The sequence below is a fragment of the Oncorhynchus masou genome, unplaced genomic scaffold (genome assembly GCF_036934945.1).
Source record: "Oncorhynchus masou masou isolate Uvic2021 unplaced genomic scaffold, UVic_Omas_1.1 unplaced_scaffold_1417, whole genome shotgun sequence".
In the NCBI taxonomy this organism is placed as follows: Eukaryota; Metazoa; Chordata; class Actinopteri; order Salmoniformes; family Salmonidae; genus Oncorhynchus; species Oncorhynchus masou.
The window spans coordinates 15,001-39,511 of NW_027004117.1; the positions used below are offsets into that span (position 1 = coordinate 15,001).

Sequence of the window (24,511 nt, forward strand, 5' to 3'; positions counted from 1 at the left end):
ACTCAGATATGGGAGGTTGTGTTGTACTCAGATATGGGAGGTTGTGTTGTACTCAGATATGGGAGGTTGTGTTGTACTCAGATATGGGAGGTTGTGTTGTACTCAGATATGGGAGGTTGTGTTGTACTCAGATATGGGAGGTTGTGTTGTACTCAGATATGGGAGGTTGTGTTGTACTCAGATATGGGAGGTTGTGTTGTACTCAGATATGGGAGGTTGTGTTGTACTCAGATATGGGAGGTTGTGTTGTACTCAGATATGGGAGGTTGTGTTGTATTTAGATATGTGTTGTACTCAGATATGGGAGGTTGTGTTGTACTCAGATATGGGAGGTTGTGTTGTACTCAGATAGATATGTTGTACTCAGATATGGGAGGTTGTGTTGTACTCAGATATGGGAGGTTGTGTTGTACTCAGATATGGGAGGTTGTGTTGTACTCAGATATGGGAGGTTGTGTTGTACTCAGATATGGGAGGTTGTGTTGTACTCAGATATGGGAGGTTGTGTTGTACTCAGATATGGGAGGTTGTGTTGTACTCAGATATGGGAGGTTGTGTTGTACTCAGATATACTCAGATATGGGAGGTTGTGTTGTACTCAGATATGGGAGGTTGTGTTGTACTCAGATATGGGAGGTTGTGTTGTACTCAGATATGGGAGGTTGTGTTGTACTCAGATATGGGAGGTTGTGTTGTACTCAGATATGGGAGGTTGTGTTGTACTCAGATATGGAGGTTGTGTTGTACTCAGATATGGGAGGTTGTGTTGTACTCAGATATGGGAGGTTGTGTTGTACTCAGATATGGGAGGTTGTGTTGTACTCAGATATGGGAGGTTGTGTTGTACTCAGATATGGGAGGACGTGAATCTGAAGTGGAACCCTGATGATTATAGTGGAATTAAGAAGATCAGAATTCCTTCTACAGACATCTGGCGTCCCGACCTCGTGCTCTATAACAAGTAAGAACCAGTCCATCTTTTACTTTGACCGATGTACAGTATTCATTGACTTGCTGAGGCCTATGAGATAAGACCTCTTCAGAAGCTAGTCTATTCCTGAAGGGCAGCTAGTGATAGAGACCAAAGGGGATTACATTGAAATGTTTTCTTTATTTAAACTTTATTTAACTGGGCAAGTCCGTTAAGAACAAATTCTTATTTACAACGACGGCCTAAGCCGGCCAAACCCTAACACGGACGACGCTGGGCCCATTGTGCGCCGCCCTATGGGACTCCCAATCAAGGTCGGTTGTGATACAGCCTGGAATCGAACCAGGATGTCTGTAGTGACGCCTCTAACACTGATATGCAGTGCCTTAGACAGCTGCGGCTTTAACCCCAAACAGCAAGCAATGCAGATGTAGAAGCACGGTGGCTAGGAAAAACTCCCTAGAAAGGCAGGAACCTAGAAAGAAACCTAGAGAGGCACCAGGCTCTGAGGGGTGGCTAGTCCTCTTCTGGCTGTGCCGGGTGGAGATTATAACAGAACATGGCCAAGATGTTCAAACGTTCCTAGATGACCAGCAGGGTCAAGGTCACAGTGGTTGTCGAGGGTGAAACAGGTCAGCACCTCAGGAGTAAATGTCAGTTGGCTTTAAATAGCCGAACATTCAGAGTTAGAGACAGCAGGTGCGGTAGAGAGAGACAGTCATAGGTGAAATATTATAGTTAGTGGTTTTATCATTTGATTATGCTATGTTTAGAAAGCATATAAGTCATTTCAAGCCTTATTCATACAGTTTTGTTGAATAGGAAATACATCATATAATATATTTCATATTTATATCAAATTTGTTTCATATTTGTACTGTGTACTTATGTCCTCCAAAGGGACGACACCTCAGCAATGTACAACTATTTTTACCAGAAAGGTGAGATGTTAGCCTTTGCGTATGCAACATTACTAGTTATTGTTTATGGCCCTCTCATGAAATAATATATTTTGGGAATTACGTGGATTAAATTTTTGATGACATTTAGTTACATTTAACTGGTTGTCTTTAATCTACCTCAACTTTTGTCTATCACCCATGAAACAACATGTTTGGCATAATTGAGTTGTTTTCAGCATTCCCTGATGATCTAATCAGGCTAACACAATTCCCCATGGGAATCTGTTGATTCTGATGCTAATGTGTGTAATAACAAAATTACGTACTTACCTAATTTGTTTGATATTAATAGTAAACGATTATATATTTAACTAAGAGTAAGACTGGCCTGCTAAAGCTGAGTTTTCATGGTGTCCACTCTAGCGTCCTGTAGCTAGTCTTGGCACTGAGGACATGGGTTATACTAGAGGGTGGTACATCTGTCCTGACACATTATATTCTATGATCAGTGGGGCACTGAGGACATGGGTTATACTAGAAGGTGATACATCTGTCCTGACACATTATATTCTATGATCAGTGGGGCACTGAGGACATGGGTTATACTAGAGGGTGATACATCTGTCCTGACACATTATATTCTATGATCAGTGGTGCACTGAGGACATGGGTGATACTAGAGGGTGATACATCTGTCCTGACACATTATATTCTATGATCAGTGGGGCACTGAGGACATGGGTGATACTAGAGGGTGATACATCTGTCCTGACACATTATATTCTATGATCAGTGGGGCACTGAGAACATGGGTTATACTAGAGGGTGATACATCTGTCCTGACACATATTCTATGATCAGTGGGGCACTGAGGACATGGGTGATACTAGAGGGTGATACATCTGTCCTGACACATTATATTATATGATCAGTGGTGCACTGAGGACATGGGTTATACTAGAGGGTGATACATCTGTCCTGACACATTATATTATATGATCAGTGGTGCACTGAGGACATGGGTGATACTAGAGGGTGATACATCTGTCCTGACACATTATATTCTATGATCAGTGGGGCACTGAGGAAGATGTATTCCATGGACAGGATGTGGGGTGGTTTTAACTGAGATAGAGATCGCCTGGAGGAACAGAACAAAGGCCTCAGTATTTCTGATTATCCTGGCATCTGGGACACTGCAGATGACCAGAGGATGAACCCAAAGTGGCTTATGGTGCCCCCAATCTATATGGGAGGGGTGGAACAAAGTATTCTGGATAGTAGCTATATAAACTGTGCATTGTCTGTAAAGGGAAGGCTCTCAGTCCAATGTTCAAGACTGTTGGGCTGACAATTTCATTATTGCAATAATTAATAATCAATATTAAATAAAAATGATTGTTTGAAGAAATGACCAAGTCTCTCTCAGTACTGAATTTCCACGTCATTTGTCAATTTATCCCTGCAGTGCAGATGGAGACTTTGGTTAGCTTAGCAGGCTAACGCAAGAGCCCATAGGAATCCATTGACTCCGATGCTAACGAGTCAATCCTCTCCACTTCCTGCAATGCAGATGGAGACTTTGGTTAGCTTAGCAGGCTAACGCAAGAGCCCATAGGATTCCATTGACTCCGATGCTAACGAGTCAATCCTCTCCACTTCCTGCAGTGCAGATGGAGACTTTAGTTAGCTTAGCAGGCTGACGCAAGAGCCCATAGGAATCCATTGACTCCGATGCTAACGAGTCAATCCTCTCCACTTCCTGCAGTGCAGATGGAGACTTTGGTTAGCTTAGCAGGCTGACGCAAGAGCCCATAGGATTCCATTGACTCCGATGCTAACGAGTTAATCCTCTCCACTTCCTGCAGTGCAGATGGAGACTTTGGTTAGCTTAGCAGGCTAACACAAGAGCCCATAGGAATCCATTGACTCCGATGCTAACGAGTCAATCCTCTCCACTTCCTGCAGTGCAGATGGAGACTTTGCAATCGTCCATGAGACCAAGGTGCTGCTGGAGCACACAGGTCTGATCACCTGGAACCCTCCGGCCATCTTTAAGAGCTACTGTGAGATCATTGTGCTTCACTTCCCCTTCGACCTGCAGAACTGCAGTATGAAGCTGGGGACATGGACCTACGACGGCAACCTGGTAGTGGTCAACCCGGTAAGAAGTTTGAAAAGCACAAATATCCAAAAAGCACATCTGAAAATGTTCCAAGAATCCCATGAAAATGAGTATAAATAGTAACAATCCCATTAAAAGGAGTAGAAATAAAAGCAATCCCATGAAAAGGAGTAGAAATAGTAACAATCCCTTGAAAAAGAGTAGAAATAGAAGCAATCCCATGAAAAGGAGTAGAAATATTAACAATCCCATTGAAAAGGAGTAGAAATAAATGCAATTCATGAAAATGAGTAGACATATTAACAATCCCATGAAAAGGAGTAGAAATAGTAACAATCCCATGAAAAAGAGTAGAAATATTAACAATCCCATGAAAAGGAGTAGAAATAAATCCCATGAAAAAGTAAAAATAGAAGCCCATGAAAAGGAGTAGAAATAGAAGCAATCCCATGAAAAGGAGTAGAAATATTAACAATCCCATGAAAAGGAGTAGAAATATTAACAATCCCATGAAAAGGAGTAGAAATAGAAGCAATCCCATGAAAAGGAGTAGAAATAGTAACAATCCCATGAAAAGGAGTAAAAATAGAAGCAATCCCATGAAAAGGAGTAGAAATAGAAGCAATCCCATGAAAAGGAGTAGAAATAGTAACAATCCCATGAAAAAGGAGTAATAGAAAAATAGAAGCAATCCCATGAAAAGGAGTAGAAATAGAACAATCCCATGAAAAGAGTAGAAATAGTAACAATCCCATGAAAAAGGAGTAGAAATAGTAACAATCCCATGAAAAAGAGTAGAAATAGTAACAATCCCATGAAAAATAGAAATAGTAACAATCCCATGAAAAGGAGTAGAAATAGTAACAATCCCATGAAAAGGATAGAAATAGAAGCAATCCCATGAAAAGGAGTAGAAATAGAAGCAATCCCATGAAAAGGAGTAGAAATAGTAACAATCCCATGAAAAGGAGTAGAAATAGAAGCAATCCATGAAAAGGAGTAGAAATAGAAGCAATCCCATGAAAAAGTAGAAATAGTAACAATCCCATGAAAAAATAGAAGCAATCCCATGAAAAGGAGTAGAAATAGAAGCAATCCCATGAAAAAGAGTAGAAATAGTAACAATCCCATGAAAAAGAGTAGAAATAGTAACAATCCCATGAAAAAGAGTAGAAATAGTAACAATCCCATGAAAAAGAGTAGAAATAGTAACAACGCCATGTAAAGGAATAGAAATAGCCGCACCCTGTTGTATGCTCCCACATAGTTTAAACCAGCCTTTCCAACATAATGTGTATTTGTGTATATTGGAGGGGATGGGAAAAAAATAATTGTCATCCCATATGAACTAATAAAGTATATCTTATCTTAATTTAACCAGTAAACTATTGACCCTAGCCCTGTACCCGCCCCCTGTCCCCCCTCTAGGACAACGACCGTCCTGACCTGAGTAACTTCATGGAGAGTGGTGAGTGGGTGATGCAGGACTATAGGAGCTGGAAGCACTGGGTGTACTATGCCTGCTGCCCTGACACACCCTACCTGGATATCACCTACCACTTCCTGATGCTGAGGCTGCCTCTCTACTTCATCGTCAACGTCATCATCCCCTGCATGCTGTTCTCCTTCCTGACTGGACTGGTCTTCTACCTCCCCACTGACTCTGGTAGGCCTGCTGTTCTCCTTCCTGACTGGACTGGTCTTTTCCTGACTGGAGGCCTGCTGTTCTCTTCCTGACTAGACTGGTCTTCTACCTCCCCACTGACTCTGGTAGGCCTGCTGTTCTCCTTCCTGACTAGACTGGTCTTCTACCTCCCCCCCACTGACTCTGGTAGGCCTGCTGTTCTCCTTCCTGACTGGACTGGTCTTCTACCTCCCCACTGACTCTGGTAGGCCTGCTGTTCTCCTTCCTGACTGGACTGGTCTTCTACCTCCCCACTGACTCTGGTAGGCCTGCTGTTCTCCTTCCTGACTAGACTGGTCTTCTACCTCCCCACTGACTCTGGTAGGCCTGCTGTTCTCCTTCCTGACTAGACTGGTCTTCTACACCCTGACTGACTCTGGTAGGCCTGCTGTTCTCCTTCCTGACTGGACTGGTCTTCTACCTCCCCACTGACTCTGGAGGCCTGCTGTTCTCCTTCCTGACTAGACTGAAAATTCAAATTCACAAATTTCCCCACATTTACATATAATGGAAATGTGTCTTTTCTTGGCTGACTCACGTAGTGTACAATACATTTAAAACAACAATCCCCACAAGCCGTGGACCAATTGCTCTTGGGTCTGTCGAACGCTTTCACAAAGGCAGTAACAGTTTCTCATTAAATAGTCCTGAGAGTGTTACCAGCTGTTTGAATTGATCAAATATGTCAGTGGTTTTAGAGTAGTATTGCTGCAGTGTATTGTTGTGTTTGACTCCTCTAACCATGTCTCTGTATGTAAGAAGATGACCCTGTCTATATGTCCTGCTGTCTCCGACTGTGGTCTTGTTGTTGTTGTTGTTGTTGTTGACTCCAGTGTCTCTGTTCCATACAGGTGAGAAGATGACCCTGTCTATATGTCCTGCTGTCTCCGACTGTGGTCTTGTTGTTGTTAATATTGATGATGTTGTTGTTGTTGTTGTTGTTGACTCCAGTTTCTCTGTTCCATACAGGTGAGAAGATGACCCTGTCTATCTGTCCTGCTGTCTTCGACTGTGGTCTTTTTGTTGTTGTTAATGTTGATGTTGTTGTTGATGTTGTTGTTGTTTTTGATGATGTTGTTGATGTTGATGTTGTTGTTGTTGACTCCTGTGTCTCTGCTCCATACAGGTGAGAAGATGACCCTGTCTATCTGTCCTGCTCTCTCCAACTGTGGTCTTGTTGTTGTTGTTGACACCAGTGTCTCTGTTCCATACAGGTGAGAAGATGACCCTGTCTATCTCTGTCCTGCTGTCTCTCACTGTGTTTCTGCTGGTCATCGTGGAGCTCATCCCCTCCACCTCCAGTGCGGTGCCTCTCATTGGGAAGTACATGCTCTTCACCATGGTCTTCGTCATAGCCTCCATCGTCATCACCGTCATCGTCATCAACACACACCACCGCTCTCCCAGTACACACACAATGCCCCAGTGGGTCCGCAAGGTAGGTCAACCGACCGACCGACCGACCGATCGATCAATAAATCCATCAGTCAGTCAGTCAATCAGTCAGTCAATAAATAAATCAGTCAATCAATAAGTCAGTCAATCAAACAGTCAGTCAGTCAGTCAGTCAATCAATCAATCAGTCAATCAGTCAGTCAGTCAGTCAGTCAATCAATCAGTCAATCAATCAATCAGTCAGCCAGTCAGTCAGTCAGTCAGTCAATCAATCAGTCAATCAATCAGTCAATCAGTCAGTTAATCAGTCAGTCAGTCAATCAGTCAATCAGTCAATCAATCAATCAGTCAGTCAGTCAATAAATCAGTCAATCAGTTAATAATCAGTCAGTCAATCAATAAATCAGTCAGTCAGTCAGTCAGATAGTCAGTCAATAATTCAATAAATAAATTAGTCAGTCAGTAAATAAATAAATCAGTCAGTCAGTCAATAAATAAATTAGTCAATCAATAAATCAATCAGCCAGTCAATCAAGATAGGTCAACCAACCGACCGATCGATAAATCAATCAGTCAGTCAATCAGTCAGTCAGTCAGTCGGTCAATAAATCAGTCAATAAGGCAGTCAATCAGTCAGTCAATAAATCAGTCAGTCAATAAATCAGTCAATAAATCAATCAGTCAGTCAGTCAATAAATCAATAAATCAACAAATCAATCAGTCAGTCAATCAAGGTAGGTCAACCAACCGACCGACCGACCGATCTATCGATCAATAAATCAATCAGTCAGTCAGTCAGTGAATAAGTTAGTCAGTCAATCAGTCAGTCAATCAATCAGTCAATAAATCAGTCAGTCAGTCAGTCAATAAGTTAGTCAGTCAATCAGTCAGTCAGTCGGTCAATAAATCAGTCAATCAGTCAATCAATTAATCAGTCAATAAATCAATCAATCAGTCAGTCAATAAATAAATAAATCAGTCAGTCAGTTAATCAATCAGTCAGTCAATCAAGGTAGGTCAACCAACCGACTGACGATAAATCGATCAGATAAATCAATCAGTCAGTCAGTCAGTCAATCAATCAAATCAGTCAGTCAGTCAATCATCATCAGTCAGTCAGTCAATAAATCAATCAGTCAATCAATAAATCAATCAGTCAGTCAATAATTTAGTCAGTCAATCAATCAGTCAATAAATCAATCAGCCAGTCAATCACGTCAATCAGAGTCAATAAATAAATCAATCAGTCAATCAGTCAATCAATCAATAAATAAATAAATCAATCAATCAAGTAGGTAGACTAGGTACAATGGACAAAGTGAATGTCAGCACATCTCATTCCTAATTTAGCGATGTCAGTACAACATCTAGTGGTGTCCTAGTTTTCAGACCCCTTGGTGTGATGGCCGTGACATTGGATTGTCACGCTCCCCCTAAATTCTCTGTGTATTCAGTTGGGCTTTTGGGGTTTTCTCTTGGCTGCACTGCCACCTGGTGGTGCTAATGCAATATGTCATGTATTTTGTCAGGTGTTAGTGACATTCTGCTTTCGGCCATTTAGAACAGTGGTTCCCAACCTTTTTGGATTACTGTTCCACCAACGGAATTCTGCTCTGCCCGGAGTACCCCTGAAGTACCCCCTCTTGTGCATTTGACCAGTAAGCCGGTGGTTTCATGAGTCTTCTCAGGTACCATATGGGGAAAGACCAAGTACCCCCAGGGGTCCTAGTACCTCTGGTTGGCCACCACTGATTTAGAACCCCGCAGCTCTCAGCAGCCTCTCTAGCGGGGCTCTCCTTTGAGAGACAGGAAGTCGTTAAGAACAGTCTGTCTGTCTGTCCTATTTCTGACTTTAGCTGAGTCATTTGAGTAATGGCATGTCAGGTTAGTCAGTTTATTCATTGAGTACTCATGGTTTTATGGTTGATGTACGTGATCTTGATTATCATGAAAAATATGTTAGTCCCCCAATACAGTATTATGTGCTTTACAGTACTTTGTGTTACTCATTACAATGTATTTATAGTCATTCATGTACTATATATAACTTGTGTTACTCAAGACAATGTATCTACAGTAATTAGTGTACTATATATAACTTGTGTTACTCAAGACAATGTATCTACAGTAATTAGTGTACTATATATAACTTGTGTTACTCAAGACAATGTATCTACAGTAATTAGTGTACTATATATAACTTGTGTTACTCAAGACAATGTATCTACAGTAATTAGTGTACTGTATATAACTTGTGTTACTCAAGACACTGTATCTACAGTAATTAGTGTACTGTATATAACTTGTGTTACTCAAGACAATGTATCTACAGTAATTAGTGTACTGTATATAACTTGTGTTACTCAAGACAATGTATCTACAGTAATTAGTGTACTATATATAACTTGTGTTACTCATTACAATGTATTTACCGTAATTGATTTACTGTACATTTCTTTGTGTTACTCATTACAATGTATTTACAGTAATTGATGTACTGTACAGTACTTTGTGTTATTCGTTACAATGTTTTTACAGTAATTGATTTACTTTAGATGACGTCTTGTTACTCATTACAATGTATTTTCCTGTATTTCAGATTTTCATCGACACCATCCCCAATTTCATGTTCTTCTCGACAATGAAGCGTCCATCCAGGGACAGGCAGGAGAAGAGGATCCACCCGGCTGACTTTGACATCTCCGACATCTCGGGCAAGCCTGCCCCTGCCTCTGTCACCTTCCAGTCCCCCATCACCAAGAACCCGGATGTCCGCAGTGCCATCGAGGGGTCAAGTACATCGCAGAGACCATGAAGTCTGATGAAGAGTCCAACAATGTAAGAATAGGATCTCAGAAAGCATTTATGGAACTCATGTCTGTCTGTCTGTCTGTCCGTCCGTCTGTCCGTCTGTCTGTCTGTCTGTCTGTCTGTCTGTCTGTCTGTCTGTCTGTCTGTCCGTCTGTCCGTCTGTCCGTCTGTCCGTCTGTCTGTCTGTCTGTCCGTCCGTCCGTCTGTCTGTCTGTCTGTCTGTCCGTCCGTCTGTCCGTCTGTCTGTCCGTCTGTCTGTCCGTCTGTCTGTCTGTCTGTCTGTCCGTCTGTCCGTCTGTCTGTCCGTCTGTCCGTCTGTCCGTCTGTCCGTCTGTCTGTCTGTCTGTCCGTCTGTCTGTCTGTCTGTCTGTCTGTCTGTCTGTCTTTCTGTCTGTCTGTCTGTCTTTGTATCTGAGTCTGCCTGTCTTTGAGTCTGTCTGTCTTTGTTACTGTGTCTCTCTGTCTGTCTGTCTGTCTGTCTGTCTGTCTGTCTTTGAGTCTGTCTGTCTGTCTTTGTGGTGAGTCTGTCTGTCTGTCTTTGTATCTGAGCCTGTCTGTCTGTCTGTCTGTCTTTGTATCTGAGTCTGTCTGTCTGTCTTTGTGTCTGAGCCTGTTGTCTTTGTATCTGAGTCTGTCTGTCTGTCTGTCTGTCTTTGTATCTGAGTCTGTCTGTCTGTCTGTCTTTGTTTCTGAGTCTGTCTGTCTTTGTGTCTGAGCCTGTTGTCTTTGTATCTGAGCCTGTCTGTCTTTGTGTCTGAGCCTGTTGTCTTTGTATCTGAGTCTGTCTGTCTGTCTGTCTTTGTTTCTGAGTCTGTCTGTCTTTGTATCTGAGCCTGTCTGTCTTTGTATCTGAGCCTGTCTGTCTTTGTGTCTGAGTCTGTCTGTCTTTAAGTCTGTCTGTCTTTGTGTCTGAGTCTGTCTTTCTTTGTATCTGAGTCTGTCTGTCTGTCTGTCTGTCTGTCTGTCTGTCTATCTTTTGAGCTTTCATGTTTTAATGTTGTGTGGCTAATACAAAAACGAATTGTCTTGAAAATGGTAATGACTCAACTCTCTCTCTATTCTCTCCTCTCCTCACATCACCTCCCTCTCTCTCTCTCTATTCTCTCCTCTCCTCACATCACCTCTCTCTCTCTCTATTCTCTCCATTCTCTCCTCACATCACCTCTCTCTCTCTCTCTCTCTCTCCTCACCCCCTCTCTCTCTCTCTCTCTCTCTATTCTCTCCTCTCCTCACATCACCTCTCTCTCTCTCTATTCTCTCCTCACATCACCTCTCTCTCGCCCTCTCTCTCCTCACCCCCCCTCTCCCTCTCTCTATTCTCTCCTCTCCTCACATCACCTCTCTCTCTCTATTCTCTCCTCTCCTCACATCACCCCTCTCTCTCTCTCTCTCTCTCTCTCTCTCTCTCTCCTCCCCTCGCTCTCTCTCTCCTCACCCCCTCTCTCTCTCTCTCTCTCTATTCTCTCCTCACATCACATCTCTCTCTCTCTCTCCTCACCCCCGCTCCCTCTCTCTCTCTCCCTCTCTCTCTCTCCTCACCCCCCTCTCTCTCTCTCTCTCTCTCCCTCTCTCTCTCTCCTCACCCCCTCTCTCTCTCTCTCTCTCTCTCTCTCTCCTCTCTCTTCCTCTTTACCTTTCACCCCCCTCCTCTCTCTTCCCTCCTCTCTCTCCTCACCTTTCACCCCCTCCTCTCTCTCCTCACCTTTCACCCCCTCCTCTCTCTTCCCTCCTCTCTCTCCTCACCTTTCACCCCTCCTCTCTCTTCCCTCCTCTCTCTCCTCACCTTTCACCCCCTCCTCTCTCTTCCCTCCTCTCTCTCCTCACCTTTCACCCCCTCCTCTCTCTCCTCACCTTTCACCCCCTCCCTCTCTCTTCCCTCCTCTCTCTCCTCACCTTTCACCCCCTCCTCTCTCTTCCCTCCTCTCTCTCTCTCCTCACCTTTCACCCCCTCCTCTCTCTTCCTCTCTCTCTCCTCACCTTTCACCCCTCCCTCCTCTTCCCTCCTCTCTCTTCCCTCCTCTCTCTCCTCACCTTTCACCCCCCTCCTCTCTCTTCCCTCCTCTCTCTCTCCTCACCTTTCACCCCTCCCCTCTCTTCCCTCCTCTCTCTTCCCTCCTCTCTCTCCTCACCTTTCACCCCCTCTCTCTCTTCCCTCCTCTCTGTCCTCACCTTTCACCCCCTCCTCTCTCTTCCTCCTCTCTGTCCTCACCTTTCACCCCCTCCTCTCTCTTCCCTCCTCTCTCTTCCCTCCTCTCTGTCCTCACCTTTCACCCCCTCCTCTCTCTTCCCTCCTCTCTCTCCTCACCTTTCACCCCCTCCTCTCTCTTCCCTCCTCTCTGTCCTCACCTTTCACCCCTCCTCTCTCTTCCCTCCTCTCTCTCCTCACCTTTCACCCCCTCCCTCTCTCTCCCTCTCTCTCCTCACCTTTCACCCCCTCCCTCTCTCTTCCCTCCTCTCTCTCCTCACCTTTCACCCCCTCTCTCTCTTCCTCCTCTCTCTCCTCACCTTTCACCCCCTCCCTCTCTTCCCTCTCTCTCTCTCTCCTCACCTTTCACCCTCCTCTCTCTTCCCTCTCTCTCTCTCCTCACCTTTCACCCCTCCCCCTCCCTCCTCTCTCTTCTCCTCTCTCTCTCACCTTTCACCCCCTCCTCTCTCTTCCCTCTCTCTCTCCTCACCTTTCACCCCCTCCTCTCTTCCTCCTCTCTCTCCCTCCTCTCTCTCCTCACCTTTCACCCCCTCCTCTCTCTTCCCTCCTCTCTGTCCTCACCTTTCACCCCCTCCTCTCTCTTCCCTCCTCTCTTTCCTCACCTTTCACCCCCTCCTCTCTCTTCCCTCCTCTCTCTCCTCACCTTTCACCCCTCCTCTCTCTTCCCTCCTCTCTCTTCCCTCCTCTCTCTCCTCACCTTTCACCCCCTCCCTCTCTTCCCTCCCTCTCTCCTCACCTTTCACCCCCTCCCTCTCTCTTCCCCCTTCCCTCCTCTCTCCTCACCTTTCACCCCCTCCTCTCTCTTCCCTCCTCTCTGTCCTCACCTTTCACCCCCTCCTCTCTCTTCCCTCCTCTCTGTCCTCACCTTTCACCCCCTCCTCTCTCTTCCCTCCTCTCTCTTCCCTCCTCTCTGTCCTCACCTTTCACCCCCTCCTCTCTCTTCCCTCCTCTCTCAGGCTGCTGAGGAGTGGAAGTTCGTAGCCATGGTCCTTGACCACATCTTGCTGTGTGTGTTCATGGCTGTGTGTATCATCGGGACCATGGGAGTGTTCGCTGGACGCCTCATTGAGCTGAGCATGCAGGGCTAAAGGAGAGGCCTAGCCGGAGTCATCGTGCTCTGGCCACACCCTGGTTCTCCCGCTCGCTCTGACACCTGTCTGCTGTGCCTCTACCCCGACTCATCTGGAAATGACAATCAATCGATTGATTGGATCGTTGATTGATGTAACTGGTCCAGTGAGGTGTGTTGTTATTGTTAGCTTCTTTTCTGCATGGAGATTACAGTGTAAAATATGGACATTCACGGCACTCGGCGTTGAGAAGGTGTCCCCCTGTCAGCTGTATGAGACTTGATGGATTGTGTTTAAGGAACGATGGTTAACCTACCCAACGAGGGGATTCCTTTATTTCTAACCATCCTTCCTCACGTGGCTCGAAGGATGCAGAGTATGTTGGTTTAACAAACTCTGCATAATGGCTCTGATTGGGAGCACTCTGGCACTCTTATGGCACTGTGGATGAGGGAGGTCACATTATGGCACTGTGGATGAGGGAGGTCACATTATGGCACTGTGGATGAGGGAGGTCACATTATGGCACTGTGGATGAGGGAGGTCACATTATGGCACTGTGGATGAGGGAGGTCACATTATGGCACTGTGGATGAGGGAGGTCACATTATGGCACTGTGGATGAGGGAGGTCACATTATGGCACTGTGGATGAGGGAGGTCACGTTATGGCACTGTGGATGAGGGAGGTCACATTATGGCACTGTGGATGAGGGAGGTCACATTATGGCACTGTGGATGAGGGAGGTCACATTATGGCACTGTGGATGAGGGAGGTCACGTTATGGCACTGTGGATGAGGGAGGTCACAAGCAGCTGGTAGTGCATCTCGCTGTTGTTGCATGATCATTATTGACGATCAGAAGACCAGTTTGAATGAGTTTCTCAACGTTGATTTAGAAGTGGTCCTGTCTTGTGGATGGGCTGTTGCTTATTCAATAAAGATGACAGTGCAGGGGCTGCTGGGAAACTACATGATGTTCTATCTTGTCCGATGTTAGGGTTTTCTCTCCTCCTTCTGCCAAATGTCATCATGGTTCTATTTTAGATTTGGTTAAATAGATGTGGACAATAAAATCTACTTCCAGATAAGCCTGTCTTTTTGTATTGTGTTTTTTTACATTGACAGGGACGCCATGAACTCTGGTTAGGAAAATATTTGTGCATGTCATTTTCTCCATTAAGAAGATAAACTGTGCGCCTGGGTCCTCTTTCTGTTGAATAAATTATTAAATGACCTTATTTTAACGTATTCTTTTAGATTTTCCAGTAGTCAACACGTATCTGTTCTGTTCTCCTCTCATCGGTAAACGTCTTTATACACAGAACCAACGGTTCAAACTTGGACAAGATGCACATCTGGAAATATTGCATCACCGCAAAGGCCCCGGATTGGAGAGAGAAGCATTAAATTCTCCCAGTCGGTTTTACGAAAACAGTCTTTCGAGCGACATGACAAACACGACGCTCGAAGATTTGGACAGAAACGTAAGTTATAGAGGGATGGCAGATTGATAAAACATCAAATTGCACTTTTGATTGTATGCATGTAATTTAAAAGTTCCGGGTACAATGTGGAAATCCCGATGAAGCGGAAATCCTGAGCCAAAGTTGTGTTTACGGCGAAGGAGTGGCTCACACTGTCTCCAGAAGTAAGTCGATGTTTATGTTATGTTGAACTTGAGTACGAGATCGATTTTTCAAAGTTTTGGGATTCTCAATTATAATTACGCAAATAACTGAATTTCAAAACATGTTTGCAATGGATGGGATGGCAGCAGCAACACCTTGAGTGGTCACATCTGTTGGGACACCCTTGCTTATAAAACATTTTTTGAGGACAAATGGAAACATGGTAGCGTTATGTTATGATATCTCTGTTTTTATTTTTGTATTCAATTTGTCTTGAGTTGTAATCAGATGACATCATGCGTTATTCTCTGCTTGGTGGTTATGAAGTCTGCGTTGGCATGGATACTTGCACGATGAGAAGAAAAACAAGCCTAATCTGAGTTTTAAAGTCATTGAGTTATTGCTATACAGTAGCTTTCATTATGTAACCTGTGCTCGTGGATTTTGTGCAGCTCACACAGTCAGTCAGTATACCTCGTGTACACACACTACCGTAGAGTGCAGTAAACCAATATCTGTTTAAACTGTACCAAACCATGCAGCGTTTGGCTTTACGATTCCCATCACAGACAGCTTTATGACTTTTTATGGAGTCACTCGTCACTGTAGCCAAGGAATGTAGACTTTCCCACAGCTCTGAAATGTCATCTGAGCCATAGTGGACATTGACTCATTGACACGCAGACATACGTAGTACGAACAAACGGCGTGGACGTTGACTCATTGACACGCAGACATACGTAGTACAAACAAACGGCGTGGACATTGACTCATTGACACGCAGACATACGTAGTACAAACAAACGGCGTGGACATTGACTCATTGACACGCTGACATACGTAGTACAAACAAACGGCGTGGACATTGACTCATTGACACGCTGACATACGTAGTACAAACAAACGGCGTGGACATTGACACATTGACACGCTGACATACGTAGTACAAACAAACGGCGTGGACATTGACTCATTGACACGCTGACATACGTAGTACAAACAAACGGCGTGGACATTGACTCATTGACACGCTGACATACGTAGTACAAACAAACGGCCCACTATTCCCAATATAGTGCACAAACCTTTTTTCTTTTTCAATATTTTTTTTAAAATATATATTTTCTTTAATTTGACCCCTTTTTCTCCCGATTTCATTGTATCCAATTGGTAGTTACAGTCTTGTCTCATAGCTGCAACTCCCATACAGACTTGGGAAAGGTGAAGGCCGAGAGTTGTGCGTCCTCTGAAACACAACCCAGCCAAGCCGCACTGCTTCCTGACTGGCGACTGTGTCAGCGTGCACTACGCCCGGCCCCCCCACAGTAGTCGCTAGTGCGCGATGGGACAAGGACATCCCTGCCGGCCAAACCCTCCCAGACGACGCGAGTGGACTACCTTTCACCAGGCCCACCTTCCACCAGGCCCATAGTACACTACCTTCCACCAGGCCCATAGTACACTACCTTCCACCAGGCCCATAGTACACTACCTTCCACCAGGCCCACCTTCCACCAGGCCCATAGTACACTACCTTCCACCAGGCCCATAGTACACTACCTTTCACCAGGCCCACCTTCCACCAGGCCCATAGTACACTACCTTCCACCAGGCCCATAGTACACTACCTTCCACCAGGCCCATAGTACACTACCTTCCACCAGGCCCATAGTACACTACCTTCCACCAGGCCCATAGTACACTACCTTCCACCAGGCCCATAGTACACTACCTTCCACCAGGCCCATAGTACACTACCTTCCACCAGGCCCATAGGCCACTACCTTTCACCAGGCCCATAGTGGACTACCTTTCACCAGGCCCATAGTACACTACCTTTCACCAGGCCCATAGTACACTACCTTTCACCAGGCCCATAGGCCACTACCTTCCACCAGGCCCATAGTGGACTACCTTCCACCAGGCCCATAGTGGACTACCTTCCACCAGGCCCATAGTACACTACCTTTCACCAGGCCCATAGTGGACTACCTTTCACCAGGCCCATAGTGGACTCCCTTTCACCAGGCCCATAGTGGACTCCCTTTCACCAGGCCCATAGTGGACTCCCTTTCACCAGGCCCATAGTGGACTCCCTTTCACCAGGCCCATAGTGGACTACCTTTCACCAGGCCCATAGTGGACTACCTTTCACCAGGCCCATAGTGGACTACCTTTCACCAGGCCCATAGTGGACTACCTTTCACCAGGCCCATAGTGGACTACCTTTCACCAGGCCCATAGTGGACTACCTTCCACCAGGCCCATAGTGGACTACCTTCCACCAGGCCCATAGTGGACTACCTTCCACCAGGCCCATAGTACACTACCTTCCACCAGGCCCATAGTACACTACCTTCCACCAGGCCCATAGTACACTACCTTTCACCAGGCCCATAGTGGACTACCTTTCACCAGGCCCATAGTACACTACCTTCCACCAGGCCCATTTTACACTACCTTCCACCAGGCCCATTGTGGACTACCTTTCACCAGGCCCATAGTACACTACCTTTCACCAGGCCCATAGTACACTACCTTCCACCAGGCCCATAGTGGACAACCTTTCACCAGGCCCATAGTACACTACCTTTCACCAGGCCCATAGTACACTACCTTTCACCAGGCCCATAGTACACTACCTTCCACCAGGCCCATAGTACACTACCTTTCACCAGGTCCACCTTCCACCAGGCCCATAGTGGACTACCTTCCACCAGGCCCATAGTACACTACCTTTCACCAGGCCCATAGTACACTACCTTTCACCAGGCCCATAGTACACAACCTTTCACCAGGCCCATAGTGGACTACCTTTCACCAGGCCCATAGTACACTACCCTCCACCAGGCCCATAGTACACTACCTTTCACCAGGCCCATAGTACACTACCTTTCAACAGGCCCACCTTCCACCAGGCCCATAGTACACTACCTTTCACCAGGCCCATAGTACACTACCTTTCAACAGGCCCACCTTCCACCAGGCCCATAGTACACTACCTTTCACCAGGCCCATAGTGGACTACCTTTCACCAGGCCCATAGTGGACTACCTTCCACCAGGCCCATAGTACACTACCTTTCACCAGGCCCATAGTACACTACCTTCCACCAGGCCCATAGTACACTACCTTTCACCAGGCCCATAGTATACTACCTTTCACCAGGCCCATAGTACACTACCTTTCACCAGGCCCATAGTGGACTACCTTTCACCAGGCCCATAGTGGACTACCTTTCACCAGGCCCATAGTACACTACCTTTCACCAGGCCCATAGTACACTACCTTTCACCAGGCCCATAATGGACTACCTTTGATCAGAGCACTATGTAGTCGAAGTACTATAGTTCAACCTATGGGCCTTTGGCCAAAAGTAGTGCACTATGTAGGGAATATGGTTCCATTTGGGACGGAGACCCATACTGCTCGTTCTCCTGGTTACTGTCGTTATGGTGTTTCATGGAAAGGGACTAGGAAAGGTGCTCCATTATCAGTCAATACACATGCACGTACAGTAAACTCACTCACTCACTCCAATCATTCAAACCTGGAATCCTAAACAAACTTTGTTGAACTGTGGTTTTAGTATTAACATTCCACAGTGGTAAACTGGAAAACATTGACCAGGCCTTGTGTTCTCTCGTTGCCTGGGAACCTGCTTCAGAGTGATGTGTTCCCTAGAGGCCGTCCCTGGTCTGTTACAGTACTGAACCTGCTTCAGAGTGATGTGTTCCCTAGAGGCCGTCCCTGGTCTGTTACAGTACTGAACCTGCTTCATAGTGATGTGTTCCCTAGAGGCTGTCCCTGGTCTGTTACAGTACTGAACCTGCTTCAGAGTGATGTGTTCCCTAGAGGCCGTCCCTGGTCTGTTACAGTACTGAACCTGCTTCATAGTGATGTGTTCCCTAGAGGCTGTCCCTGGTCTGTTACAGTACTGAACCTGCTTCAGAGTGATGTGTTCCCTAGAGGCTGTCCCTGGTCTGTTACAGTACTGAACCTGCTTCAGAGTGATGTGTTCCCTAGAGGCCGTCCCTGGTCTGTTACAGTACTGAACCTGCTTCAGAGTGATGTGTTCCCTAGAGGCCGTCCCTGGTCTGTTACAGTACTGAACCTGCTTCAGTGATGTGTTCCCTAGAGGCCGTCCCTGGTCTGTTACAGTACTGAACCTGCTTCAGAGTGATGTGTTCCTCGAGGCCGTCCCTGGTCTGTTACAGTACTGAACCTGCTTCAGAGTGATGTGTTCCCTAGAGGCCGTCCCTGGTCTGTTACAGTACTGAACCTGCTTCAGAGTGATGTGTTCCCTAGAGGCCGTCCCTGGTCTGTTACAGTACTGAACCTGCTTCAGAGTGATGTGTTCCCTAGAGGCTGTCCCTGGTCTGTTAGTACTGAACCTGCTTCAGAGTGATGTGTTCCCTAGAGGCTGTCCCTGGTCTGTTACAGTACTGAACCTGCTTCAGAGTGATGTGTTCCCTAGAGGCTGTCCCTGGTCTGTTGCAGTACTGAACCTGCTTCATAGTGATGTGTTCCCTGGTCTGTTACAGTACTGAACCTGCTTCAGAGTGATGTGTTCCCTGGTCTGTTACAGTACTGAACGTGCTTCAGAGTGATGTGTTCCCTAGAGGCCGTCCCTGGTCTGTTACAGTACTGAACCTGCTTCAGAGTGATGTGTTCCCTAGAGGCTGTCCCTGGTCTGTTACAGTACTGAACCTGCTTCAGAGTGATGTGTTCCTGGTCTGTTACAGTACTGAACCTGCTTCAGAGTGATGTGTTCCCTGGTCTGTTACAGTACTGACCCTGCTTCAGAGTGATGTGTTCCCTAGAGGCCGTCCCTGGTCTGTTACAGTACTGAACCTGCTTCAGAGTGATGTGTTCCCTAGAGGCCGTCCCTGGTCTGTTACAGTACTGAACCTGCTTCAGAGTGATGTGTTCCCTAGAGGCCGTCCCTGGTCTGTTACAGTACTGAACCTGCTTCAGAGTGATGTGTTCCCTGGTCTGTTACAGTACTGACCCTGCTTCAGAGTGATGTGTTCCCTAGAGGCCGTCCCTGGTCTGTTACAGTACTGATCCTTGTTTGGAGTTAAGTCTTCCTGGCCTGTTACAGTGCTCCCATTCCTCATACCAGGAGGTAAGCAGACAAACTGGTCTGAGCATTGTGGATGGACAGCTGGAGGGTAACTGCATGTTTCAGAGATCTACTGTAAATGGCAAGATGTTTGTCTCCAGAGCTATAACACAGAGTTTTAAAATGTATTCATGTAATCTCTGGCTATGAGAGCGAGCCTCTCGTCCTGCAATAGACAGGTCTGCAGAGAAGAGAGGAAGCTTCCTTCACTTCCTGTGTAACCAACCCACGTGACCAACTCAGCTCAAGCACATGGCGGCGAGGGTGTTTGTGGGCGATATTCGTATTCACTTCAGCTTCCTGATAGTATGAACAAGGAGGCAGTAACATTAATACTCACAAGGCATACTTGTACACTGAGCATACAAAACATTAAGAACGTGACAGATTGACCAAGTGAATCCAAGCTATGATCCCTTATTGATGTCACTAGTTAAATCCACTTCAATCAGTGTAGATGAAGGGGAGGAAGGGTTAAACAAGGATGTTTTTAAAGCCCTGAGACAGTTGAGACATGGACTGTGTACCATTCAGAGGGTGAATGGCCAAGGTAGAAGATGTGTCTTTGAACAGGGTATGCTAGGAGGTGCCAGGTGATACCAGTTTGTGTCAAGAACTGCAACGCTGCTGGGGTTTTCACACTCAACAGTTTCCTGTGTGTATAAATAATGGTCCACCACTCAAAGGACACCCAGCCATCTTGACACAACTGTGGGAAGCATTAGAGTCAATATGGTCCAGCATCTCTGTGGAACACTTTCTACACCTTGTAGAGTCCAGGCCCCAACACATTGAGGGGAAAAGTATGTAAGGTGTTCTTAATGTTTGGTAGAGTCAGCATTAGTAAGGTGTTCTTAATGTTTGGTAGAGTCAGCATTAGTAAGGTGTTCTTAATGTTTGGTAGAGTCAGCATTAGTAAGGTGTTCTTAATGTTTGGTAGAGTCAGAATTAGTAAGGTGTTCTTAATGTTTGGTAGAGTCAGTATTAGTAAGGTGTTCTTAATGTTTGGTAGAGTCAGTATTAGTAAGGTGTTCTTAATGTTTGGTAGAGTCAGCATTAGTAAGGTGTTCTTAATGTTTGGTAGAGTCAGTTAGTAAGGTGTTCTTAATGTTTGGTAGAGTCAGCATTAGTAAGGTGTTCTTAATGTTTGGTAGAGTCAGAATTAGTAAGGTGTTCTTAATGTTTGGTAGAGTCAGTATTAGTAAGGTGTTCTTAATGTTTGGTAGAGTCAGCATTAGTAAGGTGTTCTTAATGTTTGGTAGAGTCAGTTAGTAAGGTGTTCTTAATGTTTGGTAGAGTCAGCATTAGTAAGGTGTTCTTAATGTTTGGTAGAGTCAGCATTAGTAAGGTGTTCTTAATGTTTGGTAGAGTCAGTATTAGTAAGGTGTTCTTAATGTTTGGTAGAGTCAGTATTAGTAAGGTGTTCTTAATGTTTGGTAGAGTCAGCATTAGTAAGGTGTTCTTAATGTTTGGTAGAGTCAGCATTAGTAAGGTGTTCTTAATGTTTGGTAGAGTCAGTTAGTAAGGTGTTCTTAATGTTTGGTAGAGTCAGTTAGTAAGGTGTTCTTAATGTTTGGTAGAGTCAGTTAGTAAGGTGTTCTTAATGTTTGGTAGAGTCAGCATTAGTAAGGTGTTCTTAATGTTTGGTAGAGTCAGCATTAGTAAGGTGTTCTTAATGTTTGGTAGAGTCAGCATTAGTAAGGTGTTCTTAATGTTTGGTAGAGTCAGCATTAGTAAGGTGTTCTTAATGTTTGGTAGAGTCAGCATTAGTAAGGTGTTCTTAATGTTTGGTAGAGTCATTGCAGCATACTTGTATAGTACAGACTTTTGTGCATTGTTGGATGGAGAAGTAGATGTAGAGGGTACAGTATCTGGAGATGTAGAGGGTATAGTATCTGGAGATGTAGAGGGTACAGTATCTGGAGATGAAGAGGGTATCATGTATCTGGAGATGAAGAGGGTACAGTATCTGGAGATGAAGAGGGTACGGTATCTGGAGATGTAGAGGGTACGGTATCTGGAGATGTAGAGGGTACGGTATCTGGAGATGAAGAGGGTACGGTATCTGGAGATGAAGAGGGTACGGTATCTGGAGATGAAGAGGGTACGGTATCTGGAGATGAAGAGGGTACGGTATCTGGAGATGAAGAGGGTACGGTATCTGGAGATGAAGAGGGTACGGTATCTGGAGATGAAGAGGGTATAGTATCTGAAGAGGGTGTAGATCTGTGTGTCAAGGAGTTGTTTGGACTGTGACTGTATCTGCAAACTGTATCAAATTGGCATCTGAGTCAAAGCATTAGCCTACACAATGCAAGGGGGGTCACGCGTGTGTGTGACAGAGCGAGCGTGAGCGTGTGTGTAAGGCTGCTGACTGAGTTGAAAGAGAGGAAGTATGACTGAAAGCTGAACACAGGAAGTGGCTCTGACTCTGAGTAAAGCTATTTTAGCAGGAGAGGAGAGCTCTCTCTCTCTTGACAGCAGCTCTCTGAGGAGAGGAGGGTCTTCAATCTGCATCAGAGGACAGACTTCAGTGAGAGAGAGGAGCGAAGAAGCCTGTGATACTCACATGACAGAGTGACTGAGACCACTAGATGAGAGGTGAGGTTTTGACTTTACACTGGAGGAGAGGACAAACTGGAGAGGGGAGAGAGAGAGAAACTGCTGCTCAGCTCAGACTGTGTGACTGTGAGAGAGAGCCTAGATGAGAGGATTTGTAGCTTTCACACCTCTCTCTCTCTCTCTCTCTCTGTGTCTCTCTCTCTCTGTCTTTCTCTCTCTGTCTCTCTCTCTCTGTCTCTGTCAGTTCATGACACAGCAAGTTGAGGAAGTGATATACAGTAACATGGGGTTGGACTGAATGTGGAACTGTGACTTCTCCAATGTGTTAGGAGGGGAACCAAATTAAGGAAGCTACCTATCGCTGTAACTTTGCCCGTTCTCTGGAAGAATCATTTCGAGAGCTACCTAAGAGAGTGAATTTGCAGTCACCTTTTTGGGCACAACTTCCGTGAGTAGATGTAATAATTGTTTAATATATTGTGGTAATCCATTTGATATATTCATACAATATATGATATGTTTCCATAGTCTTCGCTCAGCTCCTGTTCTTTCTCTTCTGACAGTTGAGATTTCTCCTCAGATTTCTCCTCTGTGTTGGTGTTCTGTTTGACAGCTGTTTAATGGAGGAAAAGGGAACCATTGTAGTGTGAATTTAACTTGCGACTTTGTTTCCTGTCTTCCTGGGGAACATTAGTGGCTGCACTTTGCCAGAAATGCTGTTGATGTTGGCAGAACGGTCTTTAAAGGGATAGTTTGGGGTTTTGGCAACGAGGTCCTTTATCTCCTTCCCCAGAGTCAGTTAATGTTTGTAATTCTGTCCTTGAGCTGTTCTTGTCTAATGATGTTCTGTATTATGTGTCATGCTCTGTGTGGACCCCAGGAAGAGTAGCTGCTGCTTTTGCAACAGCTACCGGTCTGCTGTTAACTTGCTCTGTGAGATAGACATGAGTGCCTGGAACCCCCTTCTATGTATAATACTGTATGTTTTCTTCAATTTGTTCTGGACCTGGGAACTGTGAAGTGCAATGACTGGAAGTCAATGGGAACAGCTATCATGGTCGCGGAACTACCTTTACTTTCTTCACACTCGACGCAGAGACGGAAAAATGGTGTCCACGAGTTCCTCCGTCTCTGGGGAAGAAATCCCCAAACTATCCCTGTTTTCAATCGTTAGACCAGTGGTCACCTACCGGTCGATCGCCATCTCCAAGGCATTCCTAGTTGATCTCCCAAGGCATTCCTAGTTGATCTCCAAGCCATTCCTAGTTGATCTCCAAGGCATTCCTAGTTGATCTCCCAAGGCATTTCTAGTTGATCTCCAAGGCATTCCTAGTTGATCTCCAAGGCATTCCTAGTTGATCTCCAAGCCATTCCTAGTTGATCTCCCAAGGCATTCCTAGTTGATCTCCCAAGGCATTCCTAGTTGATCTCCCAAGGCATTCCTAGTTGATCTCCCAAGGCATTCCTAGTTGATCTCCCAAGGCATTCCTAGTTGATCTCCCAAGGCATTCCTAGTTGATCTCCCAAGGCATTCCTAGTTGATCTCCCAAGGCATTCCTAGTTGATCTCCCAAGGCATTCCTAGTTGATCTCCCAAGGCATTCCTAGTTGATCTCCCAAGGCATTCCTAGTTGACCTCCCAAGGCATTCCTAGTTGACCTCCCAAGGCATTCCTAGTTGACCTCCCAAGGCATTCCTAGTTGACCTCCCAAGGCATTCCTAGTTGACCTCCCAAGGCATTCCTAGTTGACCTCCCAAGGCATTCCTAGTTGACCTCCCAAGGCATTCCTAGTTGACCTCCCAAGGCATTCCTAGTTGACCTCCCAAGGCATTCCTAGTTGACCTCCCAAGGCATTCCTAGTTGACCTCCCAAGGCATTCCTAGTTGACCTCCCAAGGCATTCCTAGTTGACCTCCCAAGGCATTCCTAGTTGACCTCCCAAGGCATTCCTAGTTGACCTCCCAAGGCATTCCTAGTTGATCTCCCAAGGCATTCCTAGTTGATCTCCCAAGGCATTCCTAGTTGATCTCCCAAGGCATTCCTAGTTGATCTCCCAAGGCATTCCTAGTT

The 24,511-nt window shown here is 45.5% G+C and overlaps 2 pseudogenes; both read left to right on the forward strand.

Annotated features, from left to right (window-relative positions):
* Positions 1-13,238, forward strand: part of LOC135530780 (acetylcholine receptor subunit alpha-like) — a 17,400-nt pseudogene extending 4,162 nt beyond the window's left edge.
* A 9,078-nt stretch (positions 13,239-22,316) lies between these two features.
* LOC135530782 (WAS/WASL-interacting protein family member 1-like) overlaps positions 22,317-24,511 on the forward strand; it is a 30,656-nt pseudogene continuing 28,461 nt past the window's right edge.